The following is a 12,845-nucleotide window of genomic DNA, read 5'->3' on the forward strand; positions in this document are numbered from 1 at the left end:
GATCCTTTTTCTTATCTTATCCACCATTGCACTTGTAGCTTCAATCATATCCGGACCTAACTGTGAAATCCAGCCCTAACCCTAACTCGAAAACCCTGTTGTTTTTAGGTTTGAAGACCCGAAGTGTTGGAAGAAGGCAACTATGGGTCATCTCAATGGAAGACATGGTGTTTGACCCATAACCCATGGAAATTGATGATGGTGTTCCATACTTAAAAACTTTGTTTGAGTTGGAGTTGGAGTTGAACTGCTTCTTGATGTTGAAGAGCTTGGTTGATGGACTTGAGGTCTAGTTGGACAAGTTTTGGAAGGTCCTTCTATGTTAGGTAAGTTGCTTGTTGAGTTGGGAGAAGCCCCATCGAAGACTTGCATTTGGCTAGGCTTAACCTTGACATGCACCAGTACTCAGACCAAACGAGGGCGTGAAAGAGTGTTGCCATAAACCCCAGCCAAGGAATGTTCGAGAGTGATGCAGGACCCATTGCCAACTGGAACCCAAGATACTGAGATGGTTGAGGGAGAGTGATTTTGGACCCCACCCAAAGGAGTATGGTGCTATGACTTAAAGCATGTCCGCCAATGAAGACCAACATACTTAGAGTTATAAGGATATCGCATTGTTTGTTTCATATCATATTGCATTCGGTATGATTTACTATTATGTGTTACTATGTTATTATGGAATGAACAGCCTTGCTGAGTTCTTTTGAACTCACTCCTCTTTGGAACATCTTTGTTAGACTTATCTGCATGAACTGATGATTATGATGGTCAATATTATGAAGACCAAGTTGATGATTCTTACGGTACCCAATGTGAAATCCAGCCCTATCCTAACCCTGACCTTGACCCGGAATCCCGGTTGTTTGTAGGTCCGAAGACCTGGAGTAAAGGAAGAAGCCAACTATGGGTCATCTCAGTGGAAGACATGGTGTTTGACCCAGAACCCATGGAAGTTGATGATGGTGTTCCATACTTGGAAGTTTGTTAAGAACTAGAAAGGAAGTTGCAGCTTGTTGAAGATGAGTCATATTGATGGACTTGAAGTATAGTTGGACATGATTCGAAGGCATTTTTCTATACTAGGTAAGCCATATGTTGTTGTATTGGGAGAATCTCATTAGGTTTGGACTTGAGTTGGGCCTTTTGTGAAACCCAGCCCTATCCTAACCCTGACCCTGACCCGGATCCATGATGTTTGTAGGTCCGAAGACCTGAAGTGGTGGAAGAAGAGACTCGTGGGCCCTCAAAGTTTAAGACTCGGTGTAGGATTCGGAGCCCATGGATATTGACAGTGAAGCCCCTTACTTGGATACATTGTCAGTGTTCAGTGAGAAACTGCACCTAGAAGAGGGGAAGCTTAGTTGAAGTGCTTGATGTGCTTCTGGTCCTATTTCGAAGGTATTTCTATACTCTAGACTTGTTTATTGACTTGTAGGAGAAAACCCAATTCAATTGGGACCTGTATAGCCTTTGATTTCCCTGATTCAACCTTGTTGTACATGCTTGGTCAACTGAGTCAATCGAACAAAGCCAGTCAACCAATGGTTGTACATATCCGAGAATAAGATTCTTTTTGGATATTCCTCTCTCTATTAAAGTGGTTCTCGTGTTTTGAACCCTATTATACTCATTTAGGCCACTGAGAACGAGAGTGGAGCTTCCCAAGGCACTCTCTTGGTGTTTGTGAAGGATTCTTGCCCCCAATCATTGCAATCATTGTCTCTTGTCTCCATTTGCACATTCAAGGTATGATTCATCACTCTCACTCTCTATTCTACTCCTTTTCTTTTCTTTTCTTGTTGTTACAACCTTGGATATGATGCTGCAACCTTACAACCATCACTCCAAATGTGAAACCCAGCCCTGACCCTAATCTGGAAACTTTGTTATTTGTAGGTCTAGTGACCCGAAGTAAGGCAAGAAGTCATCTTTGGGCCATTTTTGTTGAAGACTTGATGGCTGGATTGGAATCCATGAGTGTTGATGCTAGTGTCCCAATCGTGGAAACTGCACCCGGATGAAGATAGGATTAGTTGATGGTCTTGGACTGGTCTCTGTATTGATTCGAAGGCATTTCTAACCCCTAGGTATGTCACTCTAGGTGTGTGCAAAAACCCTTGATGTTTGGACTTGATCTGAGCCTTCAATTCCCTGTTTTGAAGTTGTTGTCTTGACTGGTCGACTCATTGGTCGATTGGACCAATCGACCAATCAATCGACCAATTGATTCTGTTTTTGAAATTTGAATCCTGTCTCTTCTATTTAAGTCTAATCTCGGGAATACTCCGCCTCCTCTGCCTCCTAAGCCTCTGGAACGAGTTAGAACTGTTGGGAAATGCCATGTCAGCATTTGCCACATCAGCCTCTATTGATTTTGATGATAATAAGCATGAATTACTAATGGCTATATTGAGTTATGATGTTTTAGTTCAAAATGAGAACAAGTGGACCAACTCCAAGTCAAAGCCAAGATCATGCCAAGATGGACATTAAGATGGACATGAAGTCTAAGTCAAGATGACCATGCCAAGATGGACATGAAGACCATTGCACAAAATCAAGTCGAAGATTAAGACTTAGGCTGAATTAGGGCTTAGGACACTCTCGCATACACATACATGTAAATGCATCAATTATATGTAATTCATATTACTAGAGTGACCTAGGACATGTTAGTGAGGTGTACAGTGCTTAGGGTTGACCAAAAAGTCCAAAAAGTCCAAAAACCCAAGCCATGTCCCAGCCCCAACTTAATTCAGCAAAACAGGCTCAGACGGTCCACCGTCTGGGCAGACGGCTGACCGTTTGGTTTGCTGTGACTGATTCTAAGTCATAGAAGCTCAGACAGAATTCCGTCTGGGTTAAAAAATGCCTACAACGGCTAGTTTAACGGCTCTTTTCCAGACGGATGACCGTCTGAGACAGATTACCGTCTGGCAGACGGAAATTCTGTCTGGTTTAACTAAGCCATAACGGCTAGTTTTTAACGGCTCTTTTTCAGACGGTCGACCGTCTGGGCTAAAAATAGGACAAAATTATGTCCGTTTTCTATCCGTTGGGGATTGGGTTTTGGCACTCAAAGGTGCTCTATATAAACCCAATTCACCTCATTTGAGAGCTACAACACTCACACTTGATCACCCACTCCCCAAGTGATCCTAAGCTTGCAATTAAGCTCTTAAATTGCAAGAAAACTTTGTGCTTTGCCTTTCACCTTCTCCTTAACCTTGAAGAACATTCCAAGGTATTAAGCAAGCTTGTGGAAGCCAAGCTTGAGGTGATTAAAGGCGTCGGTGTTGCATACATTTCCATTTGAGCATAAAACTCACATTGCATCACATTCACACAAGAGGTAAAGTGTCACACCTCTTAAGGTAACATCCTTCCTTTGTAACTGTTTCAATTCTAGTCTAGGTTGGTAGATTAGAATTGGTCATTGGGTGCTCTTGCCCGTGAACAAAGATTGCTTGGGTGCTCTTGCCCGTAAACAAAGATTGTAAAGGGTTCTCTTGCCCCGTAACAAAGATTATTGTAAGGGTTTGATCTCTACCCATTGTATTGAAAGATAATCAATAGTAGAATACTCTCTTGAGGCCAAGAGAGGAGTGGACGTAGACTTGTATAGTCGAACCACTATAAATCCTGTGTTGTGGTTGCTTGTATTGTTTAGTTTCATTTGAATTTTCAATTTACCGTGTATTTCCGCACAAACCGAAAAATTGGGACAATCCACTAGTTGCAACCTAATCACCCCCCCTCTAGGTTGCACCAACAATTGGTATCAGAGCGGGAGCTCAAATTAAGATTGAAATCAATCTTTAAAAGAGTCAAAGATAATGGCCTTTCCTTTTTATGAAGTTCCTTCAAGAACCGAAGGTCTTAACACTGGTAGACCTCCATACTTTGATGGAGAAGACTTTGCCAATTGGAAAAATAGGTTTGAGGATTTTGTGTGTGCACATGATATCGATGTGTGGGACGTCATAACAAGTGGACCAAATGAGGTTCTCAAAACAGATGAACATGGCCATAAAGTACCCAAACCTAGAGCCGAGTGGACTTTGACCGACAAGGTCAAAATTCAATTAAATCACAAAGCAAAAATGTTTTTGCAATGTGCGTTAAGTGAAAAAGTCTACAATAGATGTGGCATTTGCAAAAGTGCCAAAGAAATTTTTGATAAGTTGGTAGTCACATATGAAGGGACTGACCATATCAAAAGGATGAACCTAGACATCTACATGCTTCAATATGAAGAGTTTAAAATGTTAGATTATGAGGATATTACTTCTTTATTTAGTAGATTTACTAACATTGTGAACAAGTTGTATAGCCTTGGAAAAGAATTGGCAAATGAGGACGTGACTAGAAGAATTCTGAGAGCTCTTCCACCCTCATGGAGACCCAAAGGGACAGCAATTCAAGAAGCGGGGAATTTGTCTAAAATTACCATTGATGAGCTAATGGGATCTTTGCTAGCTCATGAAGCGGAGCTTGAAGAAGACAAGCGAGCAAGCGTGTAGCAGGATCGAAGGAAGAGGTCCATAGCTCTAAAGAGTGCCACCAAGGAAGAAGAAAAAAGTGAGAGTGAAGGAGAAGACTTGGACATTGAGCTTTACCAAATTGCCAAAGAATTCAAGAAACTTCTCAAAAAGAAAAGAGGAAAGGGTCCTCACAAAGGAAAATCATCAAAGGAACACAAAGGTAAAAATATTTCTAAGGAAAGAACTTGTGTATCTAATGTTACTTGTTGTAAATGTAGGAAACCGGGTCATATCAAATCCGAGTGCCTAAATGAAGAAAAGGAGGAGACCGATGAAGAAAGAATCAACTTGGCTCTAATGGCAAAGTCCATGGAAGAACAAAAAGACCTTGAGGTAAATTCTTCCCATAATCCTAATTCCATTAGCAATAATGATAAAGGATTAATAGATGACATTGATAGGGACAACTCATTTGGAGTATTGTTCAAAGTAATTAAGGACCCTGAAAAAGGGTTTTAAGAAAGAGTATGTCATTCTCTTTCCTTTTATGCATTCATGTAGGGGGAGAGTGCATATGTGAGGGAGAGAAGTTGTTAACTTATGCATTAATTCAGGGGGAGCATAAGTTAAGAAGGGAAAATTATTTGAGGGGGAGCACTTCATGCTTTTCCCACTTTTGTCAATAACAAAGGGAGACTTAATTGAGGGAGAGCATTTCATGCATTGTTTTTGTTGATAACAAAGGGGGAGAGTTATTTTGCGGAGAAGCATCTCCTATATTTTGTTAATAACAAAAGGGGGAGAAAATTCTATAAATTATATAATTTTGAATTAGATAATTCATTAGCTCCTATATTGTTTGTTGATGACAAAAGGGGGAGAAAACCGCATGAATAAATTAGATAATAATTCATAGGGAAAACATGTCATAACATGCATATGAATGAGCATCGACTGCTATTAATGATCATTCATATTTTCCGTCATTCATGTGTTTGTCATCATCAAAAAGGGGGAGATTGTTGGAAAATGCCATGTCAGCATTTTGCCACATTGGCCTCCATTGATTTTGATGATAACAAACATGAAACTTGAATTCACCATGTTTTGATGATAACAAACATCAATTAGAATTCACCATGGAAAAACATGTAAATAACATGCATATGAATGAGTGTTTATTTGCTATTAATTATCATTCATATGTTCCAATCATTCATGTGTTTATCATCATCAAAAAGGGGGAGATTGTTGGGAAATGCCATGTCAGCATTTTCCACATCAGCCTCTATTGATTTTGATGATAATAAGCATGAATTACTAATGGCTATATTGAGTTATGATGTTTTAGTTCAAAATGAGAACAAGTGGACCAACTCCAAGTCAAAGCCAAGATCATGCCAAGATGGACATTAAGATGGACATGAAGTCTAAGTCAAGATGACCATGCCAAGATGGACATGAAGACCATTGCACAAAATCAAGTCGAAGATTAAGACTTAGGCTGAATTAGGGCTTAGGACACTCTCGCATACACATACATGTAAATGCATCAATTATATGTAATTCATATTACTAGAGTGACCTAGGACATGTTAGTGAGGTGTACAGTGCTTAGGGTTGACCAAAAAGTCCAAAAAGTCCAAAAACCCAAGCCATGTCCCAGCCCCAACTTAATTCAGCAAAACAGGCTCAGACGGTCGACCGTCTGGGCAGATGGCTGACCGTCTGGTTTGCTGTGACTGATTCTAAGTCACAGAAGCTCAGATGGAATTTCCGTTTGGTCAGACGGAATTTCGTCTGAGACGGATGACCGTCTGGCAGACGGCTGACCGTCTGAGACGGAATTCCGTCTGGGTTAAAAAATGCCTACAACGGCTAGTTTAATGGCTCTTTTCCAGACAGATGACCGTCTGGTAGACGGCTGACCGTCTGAGACAGATTACGTCTGGCAGACGGAAATTCCGTCTGGTTTAACTAAGCCATAACGGCTAGTTTTTAACGGCTCTTTTTTAGACGGTCGACCGTCTGACCAGACTGATGACCGTCTGGGCTAAAAATAGGACAAAATTATGTCCGTTTTCTATCCATTGGGGATTGGGTTTTGGCACTCAAAGGTGCTTTATATAAACCCAATTCACCTCATTTGAGAGCTACAACACTCACACTTGATCACCCACTCCCCAAGTGATCCTAAGCTCTCAAATTGCAAGAAAACTTTGTGCTTTGCCTTTCACCTTCTCCCCAACCCTGAAGAACATTCCAAGGTATTAAGCAAGCTTGTGGAAGCCAAGCTTGAGGTGATTAAAGGCGTCGGTGGTGCATACATTTGCATTTGAGCCTAAAACTCACATTGCATCACATTCACACAAGAGGTAAAGTGTCACACCTCTTAAGGTAACATCCTTCCTTTGTAACTATTTCAATTCTAGTCTAGGTTGGTAGATTAGAATTGGTCATTGGGTGCTCTTGCCCGTGAACAAAGATTGTTAAGGGGTGCTTTTGCCCTGCTTGTTAAACAAAGACTGTAAAGGGTTCTCTTGCCCCGTAACAAAGATTATTGTAAGGGTTTGATCTCTACCCATTGTATTGAAAGAGAATCAATAGTAGAATACTCTCTTGAGCCCAAGAGAGGAGTGGATGTAGACTTGTATAGTCGAACCACTATAAATCCTGTGTTGTGGTTGCTTGTATTGTTTAGTTTCATTTGAATTTTCAATTTACCGTGTATTTCCGCACAAACCGAAAAATTGGGACAATCCACTAGTTGCAACCTAATCACCCCCCCTCTAGGTTGCACCAACAAGAACCCTAATCTAACCCATTCCCTTGCATTCTTTGGTGATTCCTCGCAAAGACTTGAAGAATTCTTCATCTTTCTACGGCAAGGGTATGATTTCACTCACTCTTTCTTCTACCTCTGATTTTCTTTCTTTAATTCTGTTCTTCTTTGAGATCAGGAAGAAGATGATGCACTCTCGCAACCATCTATTCCATGATTTCATCGTGATCTTTAAGATGCATGATCATCATCATGATCTTAACCTCAGCCAGTGAAATTTTCGAAACCGTAACCCTAATCCTTTGAAACCCTAACCTGTGAGATCGTCTGGAGAGCTTTTGGTAACCTCCCTTGTGTCACATCCTCCCAGCCGGTACCCTATTTGGCATACCCGAGAGTGTGATCCACAGCCCGAAGATTAGGTATCGAGTAATCAACCTCCCACATAAATAATAACATAATCATGAACAATAATAATAAAAGTGCGGAAGATAAACCATAGTTCCAATAAGGAAAGAATGAATCATATATAAATCAGAGTACTAGATATAATCAGAGTGTCAAAAACAGATAAGTAAAGTGAGGCAAAATCCCACTCTACAACCAGCGGAAAAGTAGTTCTAAAAGAGAATAAGCAAAACAAAATCTAATCCCAGTAGCAAGTACAATGGGTAACTAAATTGTTCTCAACTTTATAGACAACATCCCTATAAGTATAAATCTCATAAACGGCTCAAGGGCGCTTCCACTCAATGGTCGGACTAAGCATCGTACGGAGCATAACCACTCGCGGAATCTTCAGTGTAATTGTTGTAACCGCAATCACCTTCCTGGAGATATGCCTCTTCTCCTTGCGCTTCTTCATAGGGACCGTCATAATATTCAGTACCTGCAGAATAGTCTAACAAACATTGTACAATAAAGGAATGAGTTTCAAAGAAACTCAGTAAGGCAGTTAAATCCATAATAACATAAATGGCAGGATTTCAGAACAAACATAAATGCAATATGGTATGAGACAAGCAATGAATGAATGAATCTAACTCTATATATGCTGGTCTCTATTGGCAGACATGCTTTAAGTCATAGCACCGTACTTCTTTAGGAAGGTCTCAATCACTCATCATCAGTTGGTAATGGGTCCGGCATCCCTTGGGACATTCCATGGCTGGGGGTATAGGTCACCACTCTCTCACATCACCATTGGTCTAAGTACCGGCGCATGTCAGGGTAAAGCCTAGCCAAGTGCAAGTCTTCTACTTAGTTACATCAAGTCAGATCCAGATACGTCCATTCCTCGTCCCTGACGATCCTTTCCGGTATCCTTCACACTAGAGTCCTCATAGTCCCTGACTACGGACTCATCAACCCTATTGATCATCCACATATGGTAAACGGGAAGCTCTCACGTCCTCTCACGGGTTGGTTACCGGTCTTGAGCGCCCGTGAGCCCAAGTCTAACCATATGCAACCCTACCAATAAATGGCCCCCACAATGTGATTCCTGTCCTCTCACGGGTTGGTTACCGGTCTTGAGCGCCCATGAATCCCCATTGCTACCACGGGTCGTTCGGTCTCAATACCCCTCCGATTAGGGTCTGACATAACAGGACATCCTAGCCAAACACTACTAGACAATCCTAGATATGTCATCCAACAGTTTAGGAAGGAGTCCATAGGGCATCTCTGGAAACATCCCATAATATTCCCGTAGTAGTCCAAGGACAGAAGTGTCAAAAGGACACCTCTCCTTTCCAAACCATACTTTAGCATACACATGCATCAATTCATATCATCACATATATGGTAACTTCATATATGGAAAGAAATCAATAATTACAATCACTTTGTATATAATTGGTAAGTAAATCATACATGAGTCAATTTATATGATTAAGTAATGCTACTGATATCAAGATAGTACTAGAGTAGTATAACATTATAAGAATCTAATTAAAGAAATAAATTAACAAGATTCAAATATAGAAACTAAGATATGCAATTTATGTTGTTAAAGAAGTAACCGTCCTTACCTTTTATAACTCGCAAAGGAATCCTAAGAAATCAAGTAAGATCTTGGCAAACTTGAGAAGAAGGTCCTAAACAAGTGTATACAACATATTAGGAAAGATCCCTAACATAAAAGATACCAAATCATCCAACACAGACCAATTATGGAGTTGCTGTACTCATTGGTCGAGTGGATTGGTCGACTGGTCCAGTCGACCAATCAGTCGACCAATGCAGACAGTAAGTAGCCTAAAAAAAACAGAGTTTTAAGATATAAAATCCGAATTTGGTGGTTCAAAAGGGTACTAATCAAGGGGTAAACTACATCAGTAGTATCCTAACATAAAGGGGACCTCAAAACACTAATCCAATCAAGCCATCAAGATCCAAATTAGGAAACAAAAAGTTACCATAATTAGATCAACCATGGATCTTGAAGAATTCAAGATAGAAATCAAAGACAAGAACAATAGGAGAATGAATCATTGATTCAGGTAAAGGTATCATGAAAAGCATACTTAGATCTTCAAGAAAATAGACCTAAGAGCATAAATCTAAATAAGGAAACAAAACCTACCATATATGTAACTATCATGATTCATGAAGAAAACATGGTATGGTAGAAGAGAAACAACTAGAGATTGATAGATCATGGATCATGAAAAGAAAACACAGCAATTGACTACTAACATGATCAATATAGAAGATCCAAGGAGATCAGAATTCAAATAAGAAGTTAAACAAAGACTAGATCATGGTTTGATCATGATTCCTTCAAAAGCTTGCAATGATCATGGTTAAGATCATTGTTTTAGCCATTAATCCTTAGGATGATCATGAGAGACAAGTCCAGAGATGTTTGCAACAGAGAATGCAGCATCTCCTCTACTGTCTCAACTCAAAAAGGAAAGAAAAACAGAGATGGAGGAGAAGAAGAGAGTGTAGACATACCTTTGATGCAAAATGAAGAGTTTTGACGAAGATCCGTCAAGAAAATCACCAAGGATGCAAGGGAGATGACTTGCAGAGGTCTTTGGTTCGTTCCAAAGAGTTTGGAGGCAGCAAATACGAAGTAGACTCAAGATTGGACATAAATAGAGCAAGCAAAACCTAATTGCCAAAGACAGCACTCATTGGTCGAGTGGATTGGTCGACTGGTCCAGTCGACCAATCAGTCGACCAATGCAGACAGCAATTCTAAAACAGGGAATTGAAGACCCAGATCAAATCCAATCCTAAAGGGGTTTTGCACACATAACAAGTGACTTACCTAATAGGTAGAAATGCCTTCAAACCATGATAGAGAGCACTCCAAGTTCATCAACTAATCCGATCTTCATCAAGATTCAGTTTCCATAAATAGAACTTCATCATCAACTCTCATGGATTCAAAGCCAGACACCAAGTCCTCCACTGGGATGGCCCAAAGCTGAGTTCTTACTTTACTTCGGGTCACTGGACCTACAAATAACAAGGTTTCCGGGTCAAGGTTAGGGCTGGGTTTTACACCTTGTGAAGGAAAATCTTCTTGAGTAATATTGTGTTAACCTAAACTTCATCATTGAATGACCCTTCTTGTTATTCTTGGCTAACAATTTATCTCACTTCGTCCAGATCTCACAATTATTTTCCGAGGGAACCAAAAAGGGTAAAACCCTAATTCTTGGGTAAGATCAAGAACCTCTAGTTTAATCATGGTAACCCAATCAATGTGTTTTCTTTACTATATCTGTAATCCTCATATCCTAATTCTTGAATCTTTGATTATAATATTTTTCTCTCATAATCTATGTTTAACCTAGTAGGTTAACCTTTGTGTTCCTAAGTTATAATTTGGGAACTTGATTTGATTTATGATTTGATATCCTCTATACCCTAGAATACTACCATGATAATTCCCCTCTGATTTGTACCCTTTTGAACCATCGAGTTCGGCTCTGGATTCTCAAAATTCGGATTCTTGCAGGCCACTGTCTGCATTGGTGGACTGGTCCAGCAGACCAATCAATCGACCAATGAGTACAACAACCTCAATCTTGGTCTGTTTCGATTGATTTATGATCTTTTCCTTTATGCATCTTTCCTAACATGTTGTGTGCACTTGTCTAGGACTGTCTTCTCAGGTTTAGTCAAGATCATACTTGATTCTTTAAGATCCCATCCAAGTTAGAAGGTAAGGACAATTAATTCCTTAACTGCATAGATTACTTGTTCTCTGGTTTCTACTTTATGAAACTATGAGATTACCTACTGTTATTGTAGTTTAATTATGATCTCCTACTGTGGGAACAGTAGCACTTGTTTATATCATCTTTTTCATTACTTATGTTATATGAATTACTTATTACTACTTAATCTGATGTCGCTTTTACATTCTCTTTTATATGATGAACTACTGGTTGTGTATGTCATGACTGATCTGAGAATGTGTTTGATTAAGTTTGGTTTGGGATTGGGAGGTGTCCTTTTCACACTTTTGTCCTTGGACATTATCGGAAATAGTATGGGATGTTTCCGGGGTTGCCCATCGACACTTTCCCGAATCAATGGTTGTCATACCTAGGGATGTCTAGCAGTGTTTGACTAGGATACACCCTTGTTATATCAGACCCGATTCGGAAGGGTATTGAGACCGAACGACCCGTGGTAGCAATGGGGATTCACGGGCGCTCAAGACCGATGAGTTATATCCATGAGAGGAGGGGAATCACATTGTGGGGACCATTTATTGGAGGGTTGCATATGGCTAAACTTGGGCTCATGGGCGCTCGAGACCGGTGAGTTATATCCGTGAGGGGACATGAGAGCTTCCCGTTTACCATATGTGGATAACCAATAGGGTTGATGAGTCCAGTGAGTAATATCCGTGACTCTAGTGTGAAGGATACCGGAAAGGATCCCGAGAGGGGAGGAATGGAAGTATCTGGAACTGACTTGATGTAACTGAGTAGATGACTTGCATTGGGCTAGGCTTTTCCCTGACATGCGCCAATACTTATGCCAAATGGTTGTGAGAGAGTGTGTTGACTTAACCCCCCTACCATGGTTTGTCCGAGAGGGATGCAGAACCCATTACCAACCGACTGCCCAAGATACCTTAAATGGTTGAGGGAACCCAAGATATCTTATATGGTTGAGGGTGTGAGCGGACTTTCCTTAAGAAGTACGGTGCTATGACTTAATGCATGTCTGCCATAGAGACCAGCATACATAGAGTCAGATACATTCATACTTTATATGTTTCATACTGCATTGCATCATGTTATGTTTTGCCACATGTTATCTATGATGTTATGGATTAACTACCTTACTGAGTTTCTTCGAAACTCATTCCTTTTTTTGTACATTCTTTGTTTAGATTATCCTGCAGGTACAGATTATTATGACGAGCAGTACAGTGAAGCGCAAGCCAATGAAGCGTATTACACGCAAGGTGCTGGCGACGATCAAGATTACTCTGATGATCCCCCGGCGGATCAAGCTGCGTACTACTTTTGAAAACAGCATAGAGTTAGAATGGATTCATTGGATTGACGAAGTCCATACTTATGAAGACGTTATCTATA

This window comes from Hakea prostrata, chromosome 1, assembly GCF_041222555.1.
Source record: "Hakea prostrata isolate BN-2017 chromosome 1, UWA_Hpros_2, whole genome shotgun sequence".
Classification (NCBI taxonomy): domain Eukaryota; kingdom Viridiplantae; phylum Streptophyta; class Magnoliopsida; order Proteales; family Proteaceae; genus Hakea; species Hakea prostrata.